Below are 26893 nucleotides of genomic sequence, written 5' to 3' on the forward strand. Positions count from 1 at the left end.
ACGATGAGTTATAGCCCATCGTTTTATTATTATTATTATTATTTTCAAATCCTAAAAAATGATGAAAAAAGGCTTGCTATAGTATGCCGTACAGTATGGGCTATAGCCCATGGTCAAAAATGGGATAAAAAACGTCAAAAAATAGACGTCTAAAACACGTCTATTTTTAGACGTGTTTTAGACATGTATTTTTTGACGTTTTTATCCCATTTTTAGACGCTCGTCTAATAGCCCATACTGTACGGCATACTATAGCACGCCGTTTTTCATCATTTTTGAGGATTTGAAAAAAATGAAAAAAAAAACGATGAGTTATAGCCCATCGTTTTATTATTATTATAATTTTTTTCAAATCCTAAAAAATGATGAAAAACGTCTTGCTATAGTATGCCGTACAGTATGGGATATAGCCCATGGTCAAAAATGGGATAAAAAACGTCTAAAAATAGACGTATAAAACACGTCTATTTTTAGACGTGTTTTAGACGTCTATTTTTAGACGTTTTTATCCCATTTTTAGACGCTTGTCTAATAGCCCATACTGTACGGCATATTATAGCACGCCGTTTTTCATCATTTTTGAGGATTTGAAAAAAAAAAAAAAAAAACGATGGGTTATAGCCCATCGTTTTTTGATTTTTTTCAAATCCTCAAAAATGATGAAAAACGGCTTGCTATAGTATGCCGTACAGTATGGGATATAGCCCATGTTCAAAAATGGGATAAAAAACGTCTAAAAATAGACGTCTAAAACACGTCTATTTTTAGACGTGTTTTAGACGTGTATTTTTTGACGTTTTTATCCCATTTTTAGACGCTCGTCTAATAGCCCATACTGTACGGCATACTATAGCACGCCGTTTTTCATCATTTTTGAGGATTTGAAAAAAAAAAAAACGATGGGTTATAGCCCATCGTTTTTTGATTTTTTAGATTTTTTTCAAATCCTCAAAAATGATGAAAAACGGCTTGCTATAGTATTCCGTACAGTATGGGATATAGCCCATGGTCAAAAATGGGATAAAAAACGTCTAAAAATAGACGTCTAAAACACGTCTATTTTTAGACGTGTTTTAGACGACTATTTTTTGGCGTTTTTATCCCATTTTTAGACGCTCGTCTAATAGCCCATACTGTACGGCATACTATAGCACGCCGTTTTTCATCATTTTTGAGGATTTGAAAAAAATGAAAAAAAAAACGATGAGTTATAGCCCATCGTTTTATTATTATTATAATTTTTTTCAAATCCTCAAAAATGATGAAAAACGGCTTGCTATAGTATGCCGTACAGTATGGGATATAGCCCATGTTCAAAAATGGGATAAAAAACGTCTAAAAATAGACGTCTAAAACACGTCTATTTTTAGACGTGTTTTAGACGTGTATTTTTTGACGTTTTTATCCCATTTTTAGACGCTCGTCTAATAGCCCATACTGTACGGCATACTATAGCACGCCGTTTTTCATCATTTTTGAGGATTTAAAAAAAAAAAAAAACGATGGGTTATAGCCCATCGTTTTTTGATTTTTTAGATTTTTTTCAAATCCTCAAAAATGATGAAAAACGGCTTGCTATAGTATTCCGTACAGTATGGGATATAGCCCATGGTCAAAAATGGGATAAAAAACGTCTAAAAATAGACGTCTAAAACACGTCTATTTTTAGACGTGTTTTAGACGACTATTTTTTGGCGTTTTTATCCCATTTTTAGACGCTCGTCTAATAGCCCATACTGTACGGCATACTATAGCACGCCGTTTTTCTAAATTTTTGAGGATTTGAAAAAAAAGGGAAAAAAAAACGATGGGTTATAGCCCATCGTTTTTTTATTTTTTTATTTTTTTTCAAATCCTCAAAAATGATGAAAAACGGCTTGCTATAGTATGCCGTACAGTATGGGCTATAGCCCATGGTCAAAAATGGGATAAAAAACGTCAAAAAATAGACGTCTAAAACACGTCTATTTTTAGACGTGTTTTAGACATGTATTTTTTGACGTTTTTATCCCATTTTTAGACGCTCGTCTAATAGCCCATACTGTACGGCATACTATAGCACGCCGTTTTTCATCATTTTTGAGGATTTGAAAAAAATGAAAAAAAAAACGATGAGTTATAGCCCATCGTTTTATTATTATTATAATTTTTTTCAAATCCTAAAAAATGATGAAAAACGTCTTGCTATAGTATGCCGTACAGTATGGGATATAGCCCATGGTCAAAAATGGGATAAAAAACGTCTAAAAATAGACGTATAAAACACGTCTATTTTTAGACGTTTTTATCCCATTTTTAGACGCTCGTCTAATAGCCCATACTGTACGGCATATTATAGCACGCCGTTTTTCATCATTTTTGAGGATTTGAAAAAAAAAAAAAAAAAAAAAAAAACGATGGGTTATAGCCCATCGTTTTTTGATTTTTTTCAAATCCTCAAAAATGATGAAAAACGGCTTGCTATAGTATGCCGTACAGTATGGGCTATAGCCCATGGTCAAAAATGGGATAAAAAAGGTCTAAAAATAGACGTCTAAAACACGTCTATTTTTAGACGTGTTTTAGACGACTATTTTTAGACGTTTTTATCCCATTTTTAGACGCTCGTCTAATAGCCCATACTGTACGGCATACTATAGCACGCCGTTTTTCTACATTTTTGAGGATTTGGAAAAAAAAAAAACGATGGGTTATAGCCCATCGTTTTTTGATTTTTTTGATTTTTTTCAAATCCTAAAAAATGATGAAAAACGGCTTGCTATAGTATTCCGTACAGTATGGGATATAGCCCATGTTCAAAAATGGGATAAAAAACGTCTAAAAATAGACGTCTAAAACACGTCTATTTTTAGACGTGTTTTAGACGTGTATTTTTTGACGTTTTTATCCCATTGTTAGACGCTCGTCTAATAGCCCATACTGTACGGCATACTATAGCACGCCGTTTTTCATCATTTTTGAGGATTTGAAAAAAATGAAAAAAAAAAAACGATGAGTTATAGCCCATCGTTTTATTATTATTATTATTTTTTTCAAATCCTAAAAAATGATGAAAAACGTCTTGCTATAGTATGCCGTACCGTATGGGATATAGCCCATGGTCAAAAATGGGATAAAAAACGTCTAAAAATAGACGTCTAAAACACGTCTATTTTTAGACGTGTTTTAGACGACTATTTTTTGACGTTTTTATCCCATTTTTAGACGCTCGTCTAATAGCCCATACTGTACGGCATACTATAGCACGCCGTTTTTCTAAATTTTTGAGGATTTGAAAAAAAACGAAAAAAAAAACGATGGGTTATAGCCCATCGTTTTTTTTATTTTTTTATTTTTTTTCAAATCCTCAAAAATGATGAAAAACGGCTTGCTATAGTATGCCGTACAGTATGGGCTATAGCCCATGGTCAAAAATGGGATAAAAAACGTCTAAAAATAGACGTCTAAAACACGTCTATTCTTAGACGTGTTTTAGACGACTATTTTTTGACGTTTTTATCCCATTTTTAGACGCTCGTCTAATAGCCCATACTGTACGGCATACTATAGCACGCCGTTTTTCATCATTTTTGAGGATTTGAAAAAAATGAAAAAAAAAAAACGATGAGTTATAGCCCATCGTTTTATTATTATTATTTTTTTTTTCAAATCCTAAAAAATGATGAAAAACGTCTTGCTATAGTATGCCGTACCGTATGGGATATAGCCCATGGTCAAAAATGGGATAAAAAACGTCTAAAAATAGACGTCTAAAACACGTCTATTTTTAGACGTGTTTTAGACGACTATTTTTTGACGTTTTTATCCCATTTTTAGACGCTCGTCTAATAGCCCATACTGTACGGCATACTATAGCACGCCGTTTTTCTAAATTTTTGAGGATTTGAAAAAAAAACAAAAAAAAAACGATGGGTTATAGCCCATCGTTTTTTTTATTTTTTTATTTTTTTTCAAATCCTCAAAAATGATGAAAAACGGCTTGCTATAGTATGCCGTACAGTATGGTCTATAGCCCATGGTCAAAAATGGGATAAAAAACGTCTAAAAATAGACGTCTAAAACACGTCTATTTTTAGACGTGTTTTAGACGACTATTTTTTGACGTTTTTATCCCATTTTTAGACGCTCGTCTAATAGCCCATACTGTACGGCATACTATAGCACGCCGTTTTTCATCATTTTTGAGGATTTGAAAAAAATGAAAAAAAAAAAAACGATGAGTTATAGCCCATCGTTTTATTATTATTATTTTTTTTTTCAAATCCTAAAAAATGATGAAAAACGTCTTGCTATAGTATGCCGTACCGTATGGGATATAGCCCATGGTCAAAAATGGGATAAAAAACGTCTAAAAATAGACGTCTAAAACACGTCTATTTTTAGACGTGTTTTAGACGACTATTTTTTGACGTTTTTATCCCATTTTTAGACGCTCGTCTAATAGCCCATACTGTACGGCATACTATAGCACGCCGTTTTTCTAAATTTTTGAGGATTTGAAAAAAATGAAAAAAAAAAAAACGATGGGTTATAGAACATCGTTTTATTTTTTTATTTTATTTTTTCAAATCCTAAAAAATGATGAAAAACGTCTTGCTATAGTATGCCGTACAGTATGGGATATAGCCCATGTTCAAAAATGGGATAAAAAACGTCTAAAAATAGACGTCTAAAACACGTCTATTTTTAGACGTGTTTTTATCCCATTTTTAGACGCTCGTCTAATAGCCCATACTGTACGGCATACTATAGCACGCCGTTTTTCATCATTTTTGAGGATTTGAAAAAAAAAAAAAAAAAAAAAAAACGATGGGTTATAGCCCATCGTTTTTTGATTTTTTTCAAATCCTCAAAAATGATGAAAAACGGCTTGCTATAGTATGCCGTACAGTATGGGCTATAGCCCATGGTCAAAAATGGGATAAAAAACGTCTAAAAATAGACGTCTAAAACACGTCTATTTTTAGACGTGTTTTAGACGTGTATTTTTTGACGTTTTTATCCCATTTTTAGACGCTCGTCTAATAGCCCATACTGTACGGCATACTATAGCACGCCGTTTTTCATCATTTTTGAGGATTTGAAAAAAATGAAAAAAAAAAACGATGAGTTATAGCCCATCGTTTTATTATTATTATTATTTTTTTCAAATCCTAAAAAATGATGAAAAACGTCTTGCTATAGTATGCCGTACAGTATGGGATATAGCCCATGTTCAAAAATGGGATAAAAAACGTCTAAAAATAGTCGTCTAAAACACGTCTAAAAATAGACGTGTTTTAGACGTCTATTTTTAGACGTGTTTTAGACGACTATTTTTTGACGTTTTTATCCCATTTTTAGACGCTCGTCTAATAGCCCATACTGTACGGCATACTATAGCACGCCGTTTTTCTAAATTTTTGAGGATTTGAAAAAAAAACTAAAAAAAAACGATGGGTTATAGCCCATCGTTTTTTTTATTTTTTTATTTTTTTTCAAATCCTCAAAAATGATGAAAAACGGCTTGCTATAGTATGCCGTACAGTATGGGCTATAGCCCATGGTCAAAAATGGGATAAAAAACGTCTAAAAATAGACGTCTAAAACACGTCTATTTTTAGACGTGTTTTAGACGACTATTTTTTGACGTTTTTATCCCATTTTTAGACGCTCGTCTAATAGCCCATACTGTACGGCATACTATAGCACGCCGTTTTTCATCATTTTTGAGGATTTGAAAAAAATGAAAAAAAACATGGGTTATAGCCCATCGTTTTTTGATTTTTTTCAAATCCTCAAAAATGATGAAAAACGGCTTGCTATAGTATGCCGTACAGTATGGGCTATAGCCCATGGTCAAAAATGGGATAAAAAAGGTCTAAAAATAGACGTCTAAAACACGTCTATTTTTAGACGTGTTTTAGACGACTATTTTTAGACGTTTTTATCCCATTTTTAGACGCTCGTCTAATAGCCCATACTGTACGGCATACTATAGCACGCCGTTTTTCTAAATTTTTGAGGATTTGAAAAAAAAAAAAACGATGGGTTATAGCCCATCGTTTTTTGATTTTTTTGATTTTTTTCAAATCCTCAAAAATGATGAAAAACGGCTTGCTATAGTATTCCGTACAGTATGGGATATTGCCCATGTTCAAAAATGGGATAAAAAACGTCTAAAAATAGACGTCTAAAACACGTCTATTTTAGACGTGTTTTAGACGTGTATTTTTTGACGTTTTTATCCCATTTTTAGACGCTCGTCTAATAGCCCATACTGTACGGCATACTATAGCACGCCGTTTTTCATCATTTTTGAGGATTTGAAAAAAAAAAGAAAAAAAAGAAAAAAAAAACGATGGGTTATAGCCCATCGTTTTTTGATTTTTTTCAAATCCTCAAAAATGATGAAAAACGGCTTGCTATAGTATGCCGTACAGTATGGGCTATAGCCCATGGTCAAAAATGGGATAAAAAAGGTCTAAAAATAGACGTCTAAAACACGTCTATTTTTAGACGTGTTTTAGACGAGTATTTTTAGACGTTTTTATCCCATTTTTAGACGCTCGTCTAATAGCCCATACTGTACGGCATACTATAGCACGCCGTTTTTCTACATTTTTGAGGATTTGGAAAAAAAAAAAACGATGGGTTATAGCCCATCGTTTTTTGATTTTTTTGATTTTTTTCAAATCCTCAAAAATGATGAAAAACGGCTTGCTATAGTATTCCGTACAGTATGGGATATAGCCCATGTTCAAAAATGGGATAAAAAACGTCTAAAAATAGACGTCTAAAACACGTCTATTTTTAGACGTGTTTTAGACGTGTATTTTTTGACGTTTTTATCCCATTGTTAGACGCTCGTCTAATAGCCCATACTGTACGGCATACTATAGCACGCCGTTTTTCATCATTTTTGAGGATTTGAAAAAAATGAAAAAAAAAAAACGATGAGTTATAGCCCATCGTTTTATTATTATTATTTTTTTTTTCAAATCCTAAAAAATGATGAAAAACGTCTTGCTATAGTATGCCGTACCGTATGGGATATAGCCCATGGTCAAAAATGGGATAAAAAACGTCTAAAAATAGACGTCTAAAACACGTCTATTTTTAGACGTGTTTTAGACGACTATTTTTTGACGTTTTTATCCCATTTTTAGACGCTCGTCTAATAGCCCATACTGTACGGCATACTATAGCACGCCGTTTTTCAAATTTTTTGAGGATTTGAAAAAAAACGAAAAAAAAAACGATGGGTTATAGCCCATCGTTTTTTTTATTTTTTTATTTTTTTTCAAATCCTCAAAAATGATGAAAAACGGCTTGCTATAGTATGCCGTACAGTATGGGCTATAGCCCATGGTCAAAAATGGGATAAAAAACGTCTAAAAATAGACGTCTAAAACACGTCTATTTTTAGACGTGTTTTAGACGACTATTTTTAGACGTTTTTATCCCATTTTTAGACGCTCGTCTAATAGCCCATACTGTACGGCATACTATAGCACGCCGTTTTTCTACATTTTTGAGGATTTGGAAAAAAAAAAAACGATGGGTTATAGCCCATCGTTTTTTGATTTTTTTGATTTTTTTCAAATCCTCAAAAATGATGAAAAACGGCTTGCTATAGTATTCCGTACAGTATGGGATATAGCCCATGTTCAAAAATGGGATAAAAAACGTCTAAAAATAGACGTCTAAAACACGTCTATTTTTAGACGTGTTTTAGACGTGTATTTTTTGACGTTTTTATCCCATTGTTAGACGCTCGTCTAATAGCCCATACTGTACGGCATACTATAGCACGCCGTTTTTCATCATTTTTGAGGATTTGAAAAAAATGAAAAAAAAAAAACGATGAGTTATAGCCCATCGTTTTATTATTATTATTATTTTTTTCAAATCCTAAAAAATGATGAAAAACGTCTTGCTATAGTATGCCGTACCGTATGGGATATAGCCCATGGTCAAAAATGGGATAAAAAACGTCTAAAAATAGACGTCTAAAACACGTCTATTTTTAGACGTGTTTTAGACGACTATTTTTTGACGTTTTTATCCCATTTTTAGACGCTCGTCTAATAGCCCATACTGTACGGCATACTATAGCACGCCGTTTTTCTAAATTTTTGAGGATTTGAAAAAAAACGAAAAAAAAAACGATGGGTTATAGCCCATCGTTTTTTTTATTTTTTTATTTTTTTTCAAATCCTCAAAAATGATGAAAAACGGCGTGCTATAGTATGCCGTACAGTATGGGCTATAGCCCATGGTCAAAAATGGGATAAAAAACGTCTAAAAATAGACGTCTAAAACACGTCTATTTTTAGACGTGTTTTAGACGTGTATTTTTTGACGTTTTTATCCCATTTTTAGACGCTCGTCTAATAGCCCATACTGTACGGCATACTATAGCACGCCGTTTTTCATCATTTTTGAGGATTTGAAAAAATGAAAAAAAAAAAACGATGAGTTATAGCCCATCGTTTTATTATTATTATTATTTTTTTCAAATCCTAAAAAATGATGAAAAACGTCTTGCTATAGTATGCCGTACCGTATGGGATATAGCCCATGGTCAAAAATGGGATAAAAAACGTCTAAAAATAGACGTCTAAAACACGTCTATTTTTAGACGTGTTTTAGACGACTATTTTTTGACGTTTTTATCCCATTTTTAGACGCTCGTCTAATAGCCCATACTGTACGGCATACTATAGCACGCCGTTTTTCATCATTTTTGAGGATTTGAAAAAAATGAAAAAAAAAAAAAACGATGGGTTATAGAACATCGTTTTATTTTTTTATTTTATTTTTTCAAATCCTAAAAAATGATGAAAAACGTCTTGCTATAGTATGCCGTACAGTATGGGATATAGCCCATGTTCAAAAATGGGATAAAAAACGTCTAAAAATAGTCGTCTAAAACACGTCTAAAAATAGACGTGTTTTAGACGTCTATTTTTAGACGTGTTTTAGACGACTATTTTTTGACGTTTTTATCCCATTTTTAGACGCTCGTCTAATAGCCCATACTGTACGGCATACTATAGCACGCCGTTTTTCTAAATTTTTGAGGATTTGAAAAAAAAACTAAAAAAAAACGATGGGTTATAGCCCATCGTTTTTTTTTATTTTTTATTTTTTTTCAAATCCTCAAAAATGATGAAAAACGGCTTGCTATAGTATGCCGTACAGTATGGGCTATAGCCCATGGTCAAAAATGGGATAAAAAACGTCTAAAAATAGACGTCTAAAACACGTCTATTTTTAGACGTGTTTTAGACGACTATTTTTTGACGTTTTTATCCCATTTTTAGACGCTCGTCTAATAGCCCATACTGTACGGCATACTATAGCACGCCGTTTTTCATCATTTTTGAGGATTTGAAAAAAATGAAAAAAAACATGGGTTATAGCCCATCGTTTTTTGATTTTTTTCAAATCCTCAAAAATGATGAAAAACGGCTTGCTATAGTATGCCGTACAGTATGGGCTATAGCCCATGGTCAAAAATGGGATAAAAAAGGTCTAAAAATAGACGTCTAAAACACGTCTATTTTTAGACGTGTTTTAGACGACTATTTTTAGACGTTTTTATCCCATTTTTAGACGCTCGTCTAATAGCCCATACTGTACGGCATACTATAGCACGCCGTTTTTCTAAATTTTTGAGGATTTGAAAAAAAAAAAAACGATGGGTTATAGCCCATCGTTTTTTGATTTTTTAGATTTTTTTCAAATCCTCAAAAATGATGAAAAACGGCTTGCTATAGTATTCCGTACAGTATGGGATATTGCCCATGTTCAAAAATGGGATAAAAAACGTCTAAAAATAGACGTCTAAAACACGTCTATTTTAGACGTGTTTTAGACGTGTATTTTTTGACGTTTTTATCCCATTTTTAGACGCTCGTCTAATAGCCCATACTGTACGGCATACTATAGCACGCCGTTTTTCATCATTTTTGAGGATTTGAAAAAAAAAAAAAAAAAAAGAAAAAAAAAACGATGGGTTATAGCCCATCGTTTTTTGATTTTTTTCAAATCCTCAAAAATGATGAAAAACGGCTTGCTATAGTATGCCGTACAGTATGGGATATAGCCCATGTTCAAAAATGGGATAAAAAACGTCTAAAAATAGACGTCTAAAACACGTCTATTTTTAGACGTGTTTTAGACGTGTATTTTTTGACGTTTTTATCCCATTTTTAGACGCTCGTCTAATAGCCCATACTGTACGGCATACTATAGCACGCCGTTTTTCATCATTTTTGAGGATTTGAAAAAAAAAAAAAAAACGATGGGTTATAGCCCATCGTTTTTTGATTTTTTTGATTTTTTTCAAATCCTCAAAAATGATGAAAAACGGCTTGCTATAGTATTCCGTACAGTATGGGATATTGCCCATGTTCAAAAATGGGATAAAAAACGTCTAAAAATAGACGTCTAAAACACGTCTATTTTAGACGTGTTTTAGACGTGTATTTTTTTACGTTTTTATCCCATTTTTAGACGCTCGTCTAATAGCCCATACTGTACGGCATACTATAGCACGCCGTTTTTCATCATTTTTGAGGATTTGAAAAAAAAAAAAAAAAAAAAACGATGGGTTATAGCCCATCGTTTTTTGATTTTTTTCAAATCCTCAAAAATGATGAAAAACGGCTTGCTATAGTATGCCGTACAGTATGGGATATAGCCCATGTTCAAAAATGGGATAAAAAACGTCTAAAAATAGACGTCTAAAACACGTCTATTTTTAGACGTGTTTTAGACGTGTATTTTTTGACGTTTTTATCCCATTTTTAGACGCTCGTCTAATAGCCCATACTGTACGGCATACTATAGCACGCCGTTTTTCATCATTTTTGAGGATTTGAAAAAAAAAAAAAAAAAAAAAAAACGATGGGTTATAGCCCATCGTTTTTTGATTTTTTTCAAATCCTCAAAAATGATGAAAAACGGCTTGCTATAGTATGCCGTACAGTATGGGCTATAGCCCATGGTCAAAAATGGGATAAAAAACGTCTAAAAATAGACGTCTAAAACACGTCTATTTTTAGACGTGTTTTAGACGTGTATTTTTTGACGTTTTTATCCCATTTTTAGACGCTCGTCTAATAGCCCATACTGTACGGCATACTATAGCACGCCGTTTTTCTAAATTTTTGAGGATTTGAAAAAAAAAAAAACGATGGGTTATAGCCCATCGTTTTTTGATTTTTTTGATTTTTTTCAAATCCTCAAAAATGATGAAAAACGGCTTGCTATAGTATTCCGTACAGTATGGGATATAGCCAATGTTCAAAAATGGGATAAAAAACGTCTAAAAATAGACGTCTAAACACGTCTATTTTTAGACGTGTTTTAGACGTGTATTTTTTGACGTTTTTATCCAATTTTTAGACGCTCGTCTAATAGCCCATACTGTACGGCATACTATAGCACGCCGTTTTTCATCATTTTTGAGGATTTGAAAAAAATGAAAAAAAGAAAACGATGAGTTATAGCCCATCGTTTTATTATTATTTTTTTTTTTTTCAAATCCTAAAAAATGAAAAACGTCTTGCTATAGTATGCCGTACCGTATGGGATATAGCCCATGGTCAAAAATGGGATAAAAAACGTCTAAAAATAGACGTCTAAAACACGTCTATTTTTAGACGTGTTTTAGACGACTATTTTTTGACGTTTTTATCCCATTTTTAGACGCTCGTCTAATAGCCCATACTGTACGGCATACTATAGCACGCCGTTTTTCATCATTTTTGAGGATTTGAAAAAAATGAAAAAAAAAAAAAACGATGGGTTATAGAACATAGTTTTATTTTTTTATTTTATTTTTTCAAATCCTAAAAAATGATGAAAAACGTCTTGCTATAGTATGCCGTACAGTATGGGATATAGCCCATGTTCAAAAATGGGATAAAAAACGTCTAAAAATAGACGTCTAAAACACGTCTATTTTTAGACGTGTTTTAGACGTGTATTTTTTGACGTTTTTATCCCATTTTTAGACGCTCGTCTAATAGCCCATACTGTACGGCATACTATAGCACGCCGTTTTTCATCATTTTTGAGGATTTGAAAAAAAAAAAAAAAAAAAAAAAAACGATGGGTTATAGCCCATCGTTTTTTGATTTTTTTCAAATCCTCAAAAATGATGAAAAACGGCTTGCTATAGTATGCCGTACAGTATGGGCTATAGCCCATGGTCAAAAATGGGATAAAAAACGTCTAAAAATAGACGTCTAAAACACGTCTATTTTTAGACGTGTTTTAGACGTGTATTTTTTGACGTTTTTATCCCATTTTTAGACGCTCGTCTAATAGCCCATACTGTACGGCATACTATAGCACGCCGTTTTTCATCATTTTTGAGGATTTGAAAAAAATGAAAAAAAAAAAAACGATGAGTTATAGCCCATCGTTTTATTATTATTATTATTTTTTTTCAAATCCTAAAAAATGATGAAAAACGTCTTGCTATAGTATGCCGTACCGTATGGGATATAGCCCATGGTCAAAAATGGGATAAAAAACGTCTAAAAATAGACGTCTAAAACACGTCTATTTTTAGACGTGTTTTAGACGACTATTTTTTTACGTTTTTATCCCATTTTTAGACGCTCGTCTAATAGCCCATACTGTACGGCATACTATAGCACGCCGTTTTTCTAAATTTTTGAGGATTTGAAAAAAAAAAAAAAAAAAACGATGGGTTATAGCCCATCGTTTTTTTTATTTTTTTTATTTTTTTTCAAATCCTCAAAAATGATGAAAAACGGCTTGCTATAGTATGCCGTACAGTATGGGCTATAGCCCATGGTCAAAAATGGGATAAAAAACGTCTAAAAATAGACGTCTAAAACACGTCTATTTTTAGACGTGTTTTAGACGACTATTTTTTGACGTTTTTATCCCATTTTTAGACGCTCGTCTAATAGCCCATACTGTACGGCATACTATAGCACGCCGTTTTTCATCATTTTTGAGGATTTGAAAATAATGGAAAAAAAAAAACGATGAGTTATAGCCCATCGTTTTATTATTATTATTATTATTATTATTTTCAAATCCTAAAAAATGATGAAAAAAGGCTTGCTATAGTATGCCGTACAGTATGGGCTATAGCCCATGGTCAAAAATGGGATAAAAAACGTCAAAAAATAGACGTCTAAAACACGTCTATTTTTAGACGTGTTTTAGACATGTATTTTTTGACGTTTTTATCCCATTTTTAGACGCTCGTCTAATAGCCCATACTGTACGGCATACTATAGCACGCCGTTTTTCATCATTTTTGAGGATTTGAAAAAAATGAAAAAAAACGATGAGTTATAGCCCATCGTTTTATTATTATTATTATTATTTTCAAATCCTAAAAAATGATGAAAAACGGCTTGCTATAGTATGCCGTACAGTATGGGCTATAGCCCATGGTCAAAAATGGGATAAAAAACGTCTAAAAATAGACGTCTAAAACACGTCTATTTTTAGACGTGTTTTAGACGTGTATTTATTGACGTTTTTATCCCATTTTTAGACGCTCGTCTAATAGCCCATACTGTACGGCATATTATAGCACGCCGTTTTTCATCATTTTTGAGGATTTGAAAAGAAGAAAAAAAAGAAAAAATACCGTCGTTTTTTAAATTTTTTAACTTTTCAAATCCTTAAAAATGATGAAAAACGGCGTGCTAGTATGCCGTACGGTATGGGCTATAGCCCATGGTCAAAAATGGGATAAAAAACATCTAAAAATTGACGTCTAAAACATGTCTATTTTTAGACGTGTTTTAGACGACTATTTTTAGACGTTTTCATCCCATTTTTAGACGCTCGTCTAATAGCCCATACTGTACGGCATACTATAGCACGCCGTTTTTCATCATTTTTGAGGATTTGAAAAAAAGGGGGGAAAAAAACGATGGGTTATAGCCCATCGTTTTTTTTTTTTTTTTTTTTTTTTCAAATCCTCAAAAATGATGAAAAACGGCTTGCTATAGTATGCCGTACAGTATGGGCTATAGCCGATGGTCAAAAATGGGATAAAAAACGTCAAAAAACAGACGTCTAAAACACGTCTATTATTAGACGTGTTTTAGACGTGTATTTTTTGACGTTTTTATCCCATTTTTAGACGCTCGTCTAATAGCCCATACTGTACGGCATACTATAGCACGCCGTTTTTCATCATTTTTGAGGATTTGAAAAAAATGAAAAAAAAAAAACGATGAGTTATAGCCCATCGTTTTATTATTATTTTATTTTTTTTCAAATCCTAAAAAATGATGAAAAACGTCTTGCTATAGTATGCCGTACCGTATGGGATATAGCCCATGGTCAAAAATGGGATAAAAAACGTCTAAAAATAGACGTCTAAAACACGTCTATTTTTAGACGTGTTTTAGACGTCTATTTTTAGACGTTTTTATCCCATTTTTAGACGCTCGTCTAATAGCCCATACTGTACGGCAGTGTTTCCCAACCTGTGTGTCGCGGAGCTTTGGCGCTCCGTTTGATGTGTCCAAGTGTTCCGCCTGATTTCACCTAAAGTAACACAACGCTACTGAGCTGCAGGCTTCCTATTGTTGCGTGGTTGTTGCTGTAACACGTCTAATTAGACGTGCGACAACAACGACGGCGGAACAATAGACTCTAACGACCATGGGCCATAGGAATGTTAATTTCTTAATGTGCGAGTTAAATTTGAATGAGGTCGCACCAGTGCTACTTATTGCTTTCACTCCCAGCCTCAACCATGAAGCACGGGCGTTAGCGCGATAATAAAATATTACTTTATTCTCGCTCATTCCTTCGAGTCTCGCCTCCTCTCTCTCTTTCTCGCTCCCTCTCTCTCTCTGCCTGTCTGTATGTCTGCACCGGTCTGCACACGACACGCGTGAGTCCAACAGCTGTGGCGCGCTCAAAAACGAAACAAAGATTTCAGCATCAGCTGACAGCTGTACATAAGTTTCCCTGGAGCGCACACTTTGCACACATTTTACAACTGGGACGATGATGCTGTGCATTGCTGCCGCTGAATCCACGGAGACAGCAGACACAGAAGTTGACAGAACATATGGTTGACTGCGCCTCGTCCCCGACCCCAAACACGGTAAACTTGTTGTTGAAAAATAGCTTCCAATAGCTTGTTATTTTGCGTCGAGTAGCGCTGTGTGCAGGCCAGGCTACATACATGATACATTAATGTTGATTTGGTCGATTATATATTATATATATACACCCCCCCCCCCCCCAGGTGTTCCCCGATATTTTTAGGCTATGAAAAGTGTTCCCTGGGACAAAAAAGGTTGGGAAACACTGCTGTACGGCATACTATAGCACGCCGTTTTTCATCATTTTTGAGGATTTGAAAAAAATGAAAAAAGAAATGATGAGTTATAGCCCATCGTTTTATTATTATTATTTTTTTCAAATCCTAAAAAATGATGAAAAACGGCTTGCTATAGTATGCCGTACAGTATGGGCTATAGCCCATGGTCAAAATGGGATAAAAAACGTCAAAAAAATAGACGTCTAAAACACGTCTATTGTTAGACGTGTTTTAGACGTGTATTTTTTGACGTTTTTATCCCATTTTTAGACGCTCGTCTAATAGCCCATACTGTACGGCATACTATAGCACGCCGTTTTTCATCATTTTTGAGGATTTGAAAAAAATGAAAAAAGAAATTATGAGTTATAGCCCATCGTTTTATTATTATTATTTTTTTCAAATCCTAAAAAATTATGAAAAATGTCTTGCTATAATATGCCGTACAGTATGGGCTATAGCCCATGGTCAAAAATGGGATAAAAAACGTCTAAAAATAGACGTCTAAAACACGTCTATTTTTAGACGTGTTTTAGACGTGTATTTTTTGACGTTTTTATCCCATTTTTAGACGCTCGTCTAATAGCCCATACTGTACGGCCCATCGTTTTTTGATTTTTTTGATTTTTTTCAAATCCTCAAAAATGATGAAAAACGGCTTGCTATAGTATTCCGTACAGTATGGGCTATAGCCCATGGTCAAAAATGGGATAAAAAACGTCTAAAAATAGACGTCTAAAACACGTCTATTTTTAGACGTGTTTTAGACGACTATTTTTTGACGTTTTTATCCCATTTTTAGACGCTCGTCTAATAGCCCATACTGTACGGCATACTATAGCACGCCGTTTTTCTACATTTTTGAGGATTTGAAAAGAAAAAAGAAAAGAAAAGATACCGTCGTTTTTTTAATTTTTCAACTTTTCAAATCCTTAAAAATGATGAAAAACGGCGTGCTATAGTATGCCGTACGGTATGGGCTATAGCCCATGGTCAAAAATGGGATAAAAAACGTCTAAAAATAGACGTCTAAAACATGTCTATTTTTAGACGTGTTTTAGACGACTATTTTTAGACGTTTTTATCCCATTTTTAGACGCTCGTCTAATAGCCCATACTGTACGGCATACTATAGCACGCCGTTTTTCATCATTTTTGAGGATTTGAAAAAAAGGGGGAAAAAAAACGATGGGTTATAGCCCATCGTTTTTTGATTTTTTTATTTTTTTTCAAATCCTCAAAAATGATGAAAAACGGCGTGCTATAGTATGCCGTACAGTATGGGCTATAGCCCATGGTCAAAAATGGGATAAAAAACGTCAAAAAATAGACGTCTAAAACACGTCTATTATTAGACGTGTTTTAGACGTGTATTTTTTGATGTTTTTATCACATTTTTAGACGCTCGTCTAATAGCCCATACTGTACGGCATACTATAGCACGCCGTTTTTCATCATTTTTGAGGATTTGAAAAAAATGAAAAAAGAAATGATGAGTTATAGCCCATCGTTTTATTATTATTATTTTTTTCAAATCCTAAAAAATGATGAAAAACGTCTTGCTATAGTATGCCGTACAGTATGGGCTATAGCCCATGGTCAAAAATGGGATAAAAAACGTCTAAAAATAGACGTCTAAAACACGTCTATTTTTAGACGTGTTTTAGACGACTATTTTTTGACGTTTTTATCCCATTTTTAGACGCTCGTCTAATAGCCCATACTGTACGGCATACTATAGCACGCCGTTTTTCATCATTTTTGAGGATTTGAAAAGAAAAAGAAAAGAAAAAATACCGTCGTTTTTTTAATTTTTTAACTTTTCAAATCCTTAAAAATGATGAAAAACGGCGTGCTATAGTATGCCGTACGGTATGGGCTATAGCCCATGGTCAAAAATGGGATAAAAAACGTCTAAAAATAGACGTCTAAAACATGTCTATTTTTAGACGTGTTTTAGACGACTATTTTTAGACGTTTTTATCCCATTTTTAGACGCTCGTCTAATAGCCCATACTGTACGGCATACTATACTGTATAGCACGCCGTTTTTCATCATTTTTGAGGATTTGAAAAAAAGGGAAAAAAAACGATGGGTTATATAGCCCATCGTTTTTTGATTTTTTGATTTTTTTTCAAATCCTCAAAAATGATGAAAAACGGCTTGCTATAGTATGCCGTACAGTATGGGCTATAGCCCATGGTCAAAAATGGGATAAAAAAACGTCAAAAAATAGACGTCTAAAACACGTCTATTATTAGACGTGTTTTAGATGTGTATTTTTTGACGTTTTTATCCCATTTTTAGACGCTCGTCTAATAGCCCATACTGTACGGCATACTATAGCACGCCGTTTTTCATCATTTTTGAGGATTTGAAAAAAATGAAAAAAGAAATGATGAGTTATAGCCCATCGTTTTATTATTATTTTTTTTTTCAAATCCTAAAAAATGATGAAAAACGTCTTGCTATAGTATGCCGTACAGTATGGGCTATAGCCCATGGTCAAAAATGGGATCAAAAACGTCTAAAACACGTCTATTTTTAGACGACTATTTTCTTACGTTTTTATCCCATTTTTAGACGCTCGTCCAATAGCCCATACTGTACGGCATACTATAGCACGCCGTTTTTCTACATTTTTGAGGATTTGAAAAAAAAGGAGAAAAAAAAAAACGATGGGTTATAGCCCATCGTTTTTAGATTTTTTTCAAATCCTCAAAAATGATGAAAAACGGCTTGCTATAGTATGCCGTACAGTATGGGCTATAGCCCATGGTCAAAAATGGGATAAAAAACGTCTAAGAATAGACGTCTAAAACACGTCTATTTTTAGACGTGTTTTAGACGACTATTTTTTTACGTTTTTATCCCATTTTTAGACGCTCGTCTAATAGCCCATACTGTACGGCATACTATAGCACGCCGTTTTTCATCATTTTTGAGGATTTGAAAAAAAAGGAAAAAAAAAAACGATGGGTTATAGCCCATCGTTTTTTGATTTTTTTGATTTTTTTCAAATCCTCAAAAACGATGAAAAACGGCTTGCTATAGTATGCCGTACAGTATGGGCTATAGCCCATGGTCAAAAATGGGATAAAAAACGTCTAAAAATAGACGTCTAAAACACGTCTATTTTTAGACGTGTTTTAGACGTGTATTTATTGACGTTTTTATCCCATTTTAGACGCTCGTCTAATAGCCCATACTGTACGGCAGACTATAGCACGCCGTTTTTCATCATTTTTGAGGATTAAAAAAAAAAAAAAAAACATGGGCTATAACCCATCGTTTTTTTTTTCAGTATCAGGAATCTAAAGGTTCATTACTAACCTTCACCCAGCAGTGACAACAACAGCAGAGTTTGTACCTTCAATACCGACGTCTCCTTGTCAGCTTCACGCTCTGAAATGACAGGGGGAAAAAAATAAACATTTAGTTGTCGGCCTACAGGATGACATTTTGGAAGTCATAACAGTCACTGAAAGCTGTGTCACCAATATTTTACTGTATTAACAACAGTCACTGACAGGGCTGTGTCACCAATATTTTACTGTATTAACAACAGTCACTGACAGGGCTGAGTCACCAATATTTTCACAAATTGCTATTACAGCTGCTATAAGCAATAATATATTTATTTAATATTTATTTTATTCAGACAGCCAGCAATGAGTAAAACACTCCCAAAAATGATTTAGTCTCTGCAATACATCTAGGGGCCACAATATGTCAAAGATGTTCCTAGAAGCTTTGTTATTGGTCAGAGAGAAAAAAAAAGAACCTGGTCAAAATGACTGACCAATCAGGAAGTAGACAGGGAAATCGACCAATGACAAAGCTAGGAACAACTTTGAATGCAGATTGTGGCCCCTAGATGTGTCAGAGACAAAATATTTTACCCATTGCTGGCAGTCTGAATACCAAAAAATAATAAATTACATTTCACTATTTTTAACGATTCAACCCATTAAAGGGCGACTTCACGCCTTTTGCAACCAGAGCTTATTTTAATGATGTTTAGGAGACAAGAAACACTTTCCTGGGTTTTTTATGTGGGTAATAGTTGTTTTTAGATATGTAGTATTCAGTGTTGGCAAAATATTACTTTAACACTAATATACTACTTATTACTTATTACTTAAAAAAAAGTAAAAAAGTAATAAAGTTACACTACTTATTACTTCCTGAGAAAAGTAACTAGTTACTTATTACTTTACTTATTACTTTTTTCTCTCGCCCCCAGTAATTGCATATTTTGTCCCCAAAAGTCTTACTTTGCATTTTCAACATTAGCAGTCCCCCCTCCCCTATTCTGCAGTGTTTATTTAACTCATGATGATGGATCCATTTGTACACATAGATTAGAAGTAGATTTCGACGTGGAATATAGCTATAATGTTCATCTCGTCTTGATCACGGACATACTCAAAATAATGCGAATACTTCCAAGTATTGAATGTTATAACGCTTTGTTGTGGCGGTGTTTCTGTCTCCTCCACCTCCTCCATTGTTAGTTTATTTACGTCTCTTCTCTCTAACAGTGCAGTCTAACGAGTTACACACAGTAGTTTAGGTTGTTGTTCCGTGTTCCGGACGGTTTAAGGCCCGCCGTTCTGCATCTGATACTTTACACATACGTACCGACGAGTGTGCATCGTTTCCGTATCCGCTCTAGAGTCTAGATCTAGAGCGGATCAGCAGTCTGCAAAGCAACTCCACGCCAACCCAGTCTACCATTATAAATAAACACTCAAACCCACAGTTCCACCAAGGCTCGTGAAAATAGTAATAATATTACTTTTGAAAAAAAGTAAATGTAATATTATTACTCAATATTTGAAAGTAACTAGTTAAGTTACATATTACTGGAAAAAAGTAATAATATTACTGAAAGTAGTATATTACTTAAGTTACTTGCCAACACTGGTAGTATTTCAAAAGTGTTCATGATGTCATGGACACTGGGCTCACTTCCTTCCTGGACTACATGTTGTCTCAGTAAGACAGCCCTCCCCTTATGCACAAGGAGCAGTGCACCAAAGCATTATGGGAATTGTAGTCTGGGTAGGAAGTGTCCATGACATCATGGACACTTTGAAATACTAAAAGCACATAAAAACCTCAGTAAAGTGTTTCTCCCAAACATAATTAAAATAAGATTTGGTTGCAAAAGGGGTGAAATGTATTTTTTGGCAAAGTATAAAAGTAAACAATGCATACAATTAGTCATATCTGCCTCGTGTAGAAATTTAAACTTTGTATTTATGTGTTAATCGCAATCATATGTATGACAATGAATGGTCAACTTGACATGTAATGGTGACACAGCCCTAGTTTCTACTCCAGCCACATGTAATCCAGGTACGTACCGTGGGGGGCCTTCCGTCGCTCGGTTGAAGATAGCCGGTATTAATAGAGCCGCGTAGGTTGTATGGCACAATACGTCCCGAGCACCGTACGCCTCGTAATCTCAGGGAGCGTTCGTTGACACCGTTATACGTTTCAGCTCAGCCGAGTAGACACTCTATCATCAATACCAGCCATCTCCTGATGACCCCATCCAAGGTCACACATGACACCAAGGTCACATGAGTAACCTGTAAGACAGATACATAAAAACAACATTAGACTCTTTATCCAGATTTCATACATTGTAAAATTCATATAATATTAAAAGGATATTTCACTTTATCCTCTACTCAGGCTTATGTGAACACTGCAGACAGCTTTTAACTTGCTTGATTCAGTATTTAGATATTCGATAATCATTTTAGCTGTCCCTCCCCGTCCCTATACAAACCCATTGTAACTTCAAACTCTATTTTAACCATGATAGATTGACACACAACCTTTTTTCTGGTGACTGATGGTCTTTTTTTGTTGTTTTTCTTTCTTTGTAATTATTTGTTGTCATGATTTGTCATAAATCGAAACGCTTAAAAGGTCTTTAAAGGACCACTTCACCAAATTTCAACCTATCTTCATATAATAGGTCCTCACTAATGATCATGAAAAATGGCGCAATTTTTTCTACTCTGTCTGTGTCTCATAGCAGGGCTGTGGGCAGTTTAGAAACCGTCTTCCAGTGGCATCATCGATGTTAAATCTTGTTTAAAAAATAATTTGCCTAATGATGCTGTCACTGGAAGACGGTTTTTAAACTGCCAAACAGCTTTCCTATGAGACACAGACTGAGTAGAAAAGAATCGTGCCATTTTATCATGATTATTAGTGAGGACCAATTATATGAAAAGTGGTGAAGTGGTCCTTTAAGACTAAGGGTGTGCACACAGTTGTCTTTCGACCCATAATTAAATAATATTGGTTTGATATCATTGTCTCTCAAATTCTGGCAGCACACACACACACACACACACACACACACACACACACACACACACACACACACACACACACACACACACACACACACACACACACACACACACACACACACACACACACACACACACACACACACACACACACACACACACACACACGTTGCAGTCGCTTGTAAATATTAGAGGTATTATTAAAGGAGAAATAATCAATCAAAGTTAAATTGAGGTTGGGGGGAGTCAAGGAAAGGAGATAAAACAAGAAATCATTGTATACAATATTGATTAAAATACCACAGAGTGTCACAGCACGTCTGCTGGGCAAAGTTCAACAAAGTGAAACTCATCAACAAGATGTGTGATAGGATTAGGATATCACATGGAACACAAAGACTACTAATCATTGAGTGTATTCATGCACTGAATTTGATTTGATTTGCATTAAGGATCCCCATTAGCTGGTGCCATGGCAACCAGCTAGGCTTCCTGGGATCCACAGAAAAAACATACCAATACAAAATTATTAAATCGTAGTATACTCAAATAAATGCTAAATGGTGCATTTATAAAGCGCCTTTATCCAAGGCGCTTTACATAGATTGTGCATTACATTCACCCATTCACACACACATTCACACACCTTTACATAGATTGTACATTACATTCACCCATTCACACACACACATTCACACACACCGATGGAGGTGGAAACCATGCAAGGCACCAACCAGCACATCAGGAGCAATCAGGGGTTCAGAGTCTTGCTCAAGGACACTTCGACAGTAACTCTGGGGGAGCCCACAGGGATCGAACTGGGAACCTTGCGGCTACCATGCGGTCACTCTACCGCTGAGCCACTGCTGCAAACACACAATACAGGTAGAAAACAAAGACCAACAAATACAAATAGCTGAACTTACATGATTATGGTAAAAAAGGACAGTAAACTAAAATACAAAAACACTTCAGTGTAAAATGCAAATGTAGATGCTTTTTGAAAGGTACATTTACTGTAAATGCAGAGGTTTGGAGGCAGGTTATTCCAAAGAGACAATGATCTATAAAGGAAAGATCTCTTTAAAGCATTGGTTTTGGGGCCCGGTAATACAAGCATTACTACAAACTATTTGTCTATGAATAAAAACAGGAGTTTTACTGCTTATGACTGACTTTAACAGTACGAGTGCATTAACAGATGTAAGTGTAAGCCAGGAGAGGTTGGCATGCATGTGGCTCACATATTAGTGATATTCAGCAACGCTCGGGAAGGCGTCGGCGAGCGCTTTTTATCAGCGCTGGATCTTCTCGCAGCTCCTTTCACACACAGCCAGCAAAACGTTGACAATCAAAGCCCGATCTTGCGTCAGATCGGGAGTTTTTTCGGCGAGCACCAAAAAATGCTCCCCGGCAGCATAATCAGAGCAAATATTGTGCAGTGTGTACGCGACCTGTGCCCGTCGGCCACCGGCCTACTTGGGAACGATGCGAGTTGAGAACCTAGTATGAAATACCTGTTGTCAGAGCACCCGTTTAACGTCCGTCTGTCTGCCTGTGACTGATTGTGAAAAGAGGACTAGTTAAGTAATCAATTGACAGGTGTGTGGTTGCCATGGCAATCAATTGGCTGAGGCAGAGGCTGGGAATTGTACAGGTGAGGACTTAGGCTGATTAGGTCCACTGGCAGAGCCTTCTGTGGACTTAGGCTGATTAGGTCCACTGGCAGAGCCTTCTGTGGACTTAGGCTGATTAGTAGTATTAGCAGAGTAGTGAAGTGGTGCATTGTGGGTAGTGTAGTCCTTAGGTCCACTGGCAGAGCCTTCTGTGGCCATTCAGGACCACCAGTACTGTGACAACGGCCCCATACCCCTACCTAACCAGTGTTGTTTTCGTCGACTAAAACTAAGACGAAATCTCTTCGTCGACTACCTTTTTTCACTGACGAAAACTAAATGTAAACTAAATAAAAACTAAGCTATGACGACTAAAACTAAGACTAAATACACTGACAATTTCATCAACAAATAAAAACTAGACTAAAATGTTAGGAAGGCACTAGTGGACAAGAGATCCAGTATAAGTAATTTTGCACTTGCTGAAAATAGCCGATCTACAAGCTCACAATGCGACGCGTTGTGAGCTTGTAGATCGGCTATTTTCAGCAAATGTCAGCTTCCGGTTGTTTTTAGGATTTATTTTAAAATTATTTTACTTGTCTATAAAGCTCTCAATGGTCTCGCGCCTTCCTACCTACATGACTGCCTGCATAAATATGTCCCAAACCGCCCGCTAAGGTCTTCCACTGCTGGCCTGCTCGCTTTGCCTAGAGAGGTGGCAACTAAAAAATACGGGGAAGCAGCTTTTTGCTTCTACGGGCCGACGGCGTGGAACAAGCTCCCACTGTACCTTCGTCAGGCAGCCTCTGTAGACATTTTTAAAGCTCAGCTCAAGACCCACTTCTACAACATTGCTTTTAATTGATCTTTTATTTTTTTGTTATTCATGTCCTCACTGTATTGCATTACTGCTTGTTTTTTAATGTCGTTGCCTTGCTTTTTTTTTTATTCTCCATTGTTCTGTAAAGCACTTTGAGCTGCATTTCATGTCATGAAAGGTGCTATACAAATAAAGTTTTATTATTATTATTATTTATTATTATTATTATTAAAACATTCCAGGTGACTAAAATGTGACTAAAACTAAATTGAGAAGGGGAGACTATGACTAAAACTAAAATCTAAATTTGCTCCCAAAAACAACATAGTCTTTCCTCATCTCTAATGCCACGTTCACACCAAAGGAAACTAGGGGAAAAAAGCTAAAATGATATCGTAGCAGCTTTTTTGTCAGAAAGTGGGCGTGTACAAGTTACCTGTCAGTCAAGTGGCCTGGCCTGGCCTTGAGACGAGACAGACAGGCCCAGTTGCAATACCCTCACAGCCCACCAGAGGGATCCAGGGCACAGCTGACCTATTGGCACAGCAAATGGGTTCAGTCAATACAAAAACGAGGATTGTTTATATCAGGGTTAAACCCTGGTTAGCTACCCATCGAGATGTTCTTTTTTTCTCATCATTTTATTTTTGCTTCAATACACAGATTCACATTCATAATGCTGTACAACAGCATTGAAAGAGTGGGGTTTGTAATGGACAGTAATGGTGAGCAGGCGAGGCCACTGGCCAGGCTGACCACAGAAGAGGCCAGAGGTGGGGACTTGGACTCGAGTCCCGATTTTGATGACTTTAGACTTGCTTGATCAAATCAAAAAATAGACTTGGACTTGCTTGGGACTTGAATGCCAAAGACTTGAGACTTGACTTGGCTTGAGCCCTCTTGACTTGAACATTTTCAAGTCACTTAATACCTTACAGCAAGCCCAAATAATATTAAAATGTTTAAAAAGTGTAACGTTTTGGAGAAAGAAATGGCTTGTTTTTTTTTTTGGTCGGTTTGCTTATTTCTCTCACGATACATGGCAACGCTGACAAACTCACAGTCCCATTGACAGTAACACAACAACAACGAGACAGGAGGACAGCACATAAATCGCCTTGTAATTCGTATTGAATCCCCGACATTACTAAATCCTATGTTCTATTAATTTCCTTCAATTCTTTGTCCTTTGCTGAAAATATCTTACACATTTGGGAAGAGAAGGTTATAGAGACAATGTGAGTGAGTTACAGCCATCTGATTATCTGTTTTGTTTTGGAACAGTGAATTAGAGCATCAGTGTAATGTTTGATTGTATTAGAGTCTTCCTTATTGTTGTGCACAGTTTAAGTTTCTTATTATTTAAGTTTATCTGATTATCTGTTTTGTTTTGGAACAGTGAATTAGAGCATCAGTGTAATGTTTGATTGTATTAGAGTCTTCCTTATTGTTGTGCACAGTTTAAGTTTCTTATTATTTAAGTTGATCTGATTATCTTTTGTATGACATGTAAAATGGTTTGGTATTGGTATATAATGTAACATTCCTCTTCTACCCTGGATTTGAACACGGTTTCAGTGCAAGTAATGACATTTTACCTTTGTAATAATAATAGCCTGCTTGCTCAGGGGAAACATTGAATTTGTGTCAGATCCTGTGTCTCGGTGAGACATGACCTTTGACATGATCTAAATGGCTCAATAGAAGAGCAGAGAGACAAACTACAACCACCCCATTGTACAGAGTGGTGCTTTAAACCCTGTCCTCACGGAGGAAATTGAAAAGTACAGTATCTGCATTATGTTGGTGGACTCCAGAACCCTTGTTTAATAATAAATGCAAATTGTGGAAAATGCTCATGATTTATGTAAATCTTTACATATCATTAATTAGTATTATGTCTTGGTGGGACTTGTTTGGGACTCGAAACAAAAGTTAAGGACTTGGTTGGGACTCGAAACAAAAAGTTCAGGACTTGGACTTGACTTGGGACTTGCCTGTGTTGACTTGGACTTGCAACATAGGGACTTTGTCCCACCTCTGGAAGAGGCAGAGGAATTCCTTTTCAGGTTTTTAATAGGTGTGTTTGGTACACACCATGTGTGTGGTTTGCTCTTGGACGCACACAGTTGGGTGGAGGAGAGAGATGGTATTCTGGAGGGCGGTGGACAAGAAGCTGCTGTGGTGATCTAGCATGCATGAATGAATGAGTGCAGCTAGTCCTACTTGTAGCCTCCCACACCATGTGTGCAGTGAGCAAGCTGCCAGCCACTCAGCCCTGATTGGCAGTGAGTCTCCATGGGTCCTTTTGACAAGCATATCAACCCAACACAAAGAAACCAACCACAGGAATCAATCCATGGTCTGTCGCCCCCTAGTGGACAAAATCAACAACCAAAATGTTTTCACCACTGCTCCCTCTGCTTGATGAATACATGCCTCACACACACACACACACACACACACACACACACACACACACACACACACACACACACACACACACACACACACACACACACACACACACACACACACACACACACAGACACACACACAGAGCCGGACTTACCGTTGGGCTAGGGTGGGCTGCCCCGGAAAATATTATATATATATATATATATATATATATATATATATATATATATATATATATATATATAAGTATACAATTATTTATTACAAAAAATATCACCATGCAAATTGTAAAATTAAATTTGTAGCACAGGTGCGACTGCAGGATTTGACCATTCAATCGTGATGAAGACAAGGCTCTACACAGCA

This window comes from Protomyctophum parallelum (genome assembly GCF_964188405.1).
Source record: "Protomyctophum parallelum genome assembly, chromosome: 4".
Lineage (NCBI taxonomy): Eukaryota > Metazoa > Chordata > Actinopteri > Myctophiformes > Myctophidae > Protomyctophum > Protomyctophum parallelum.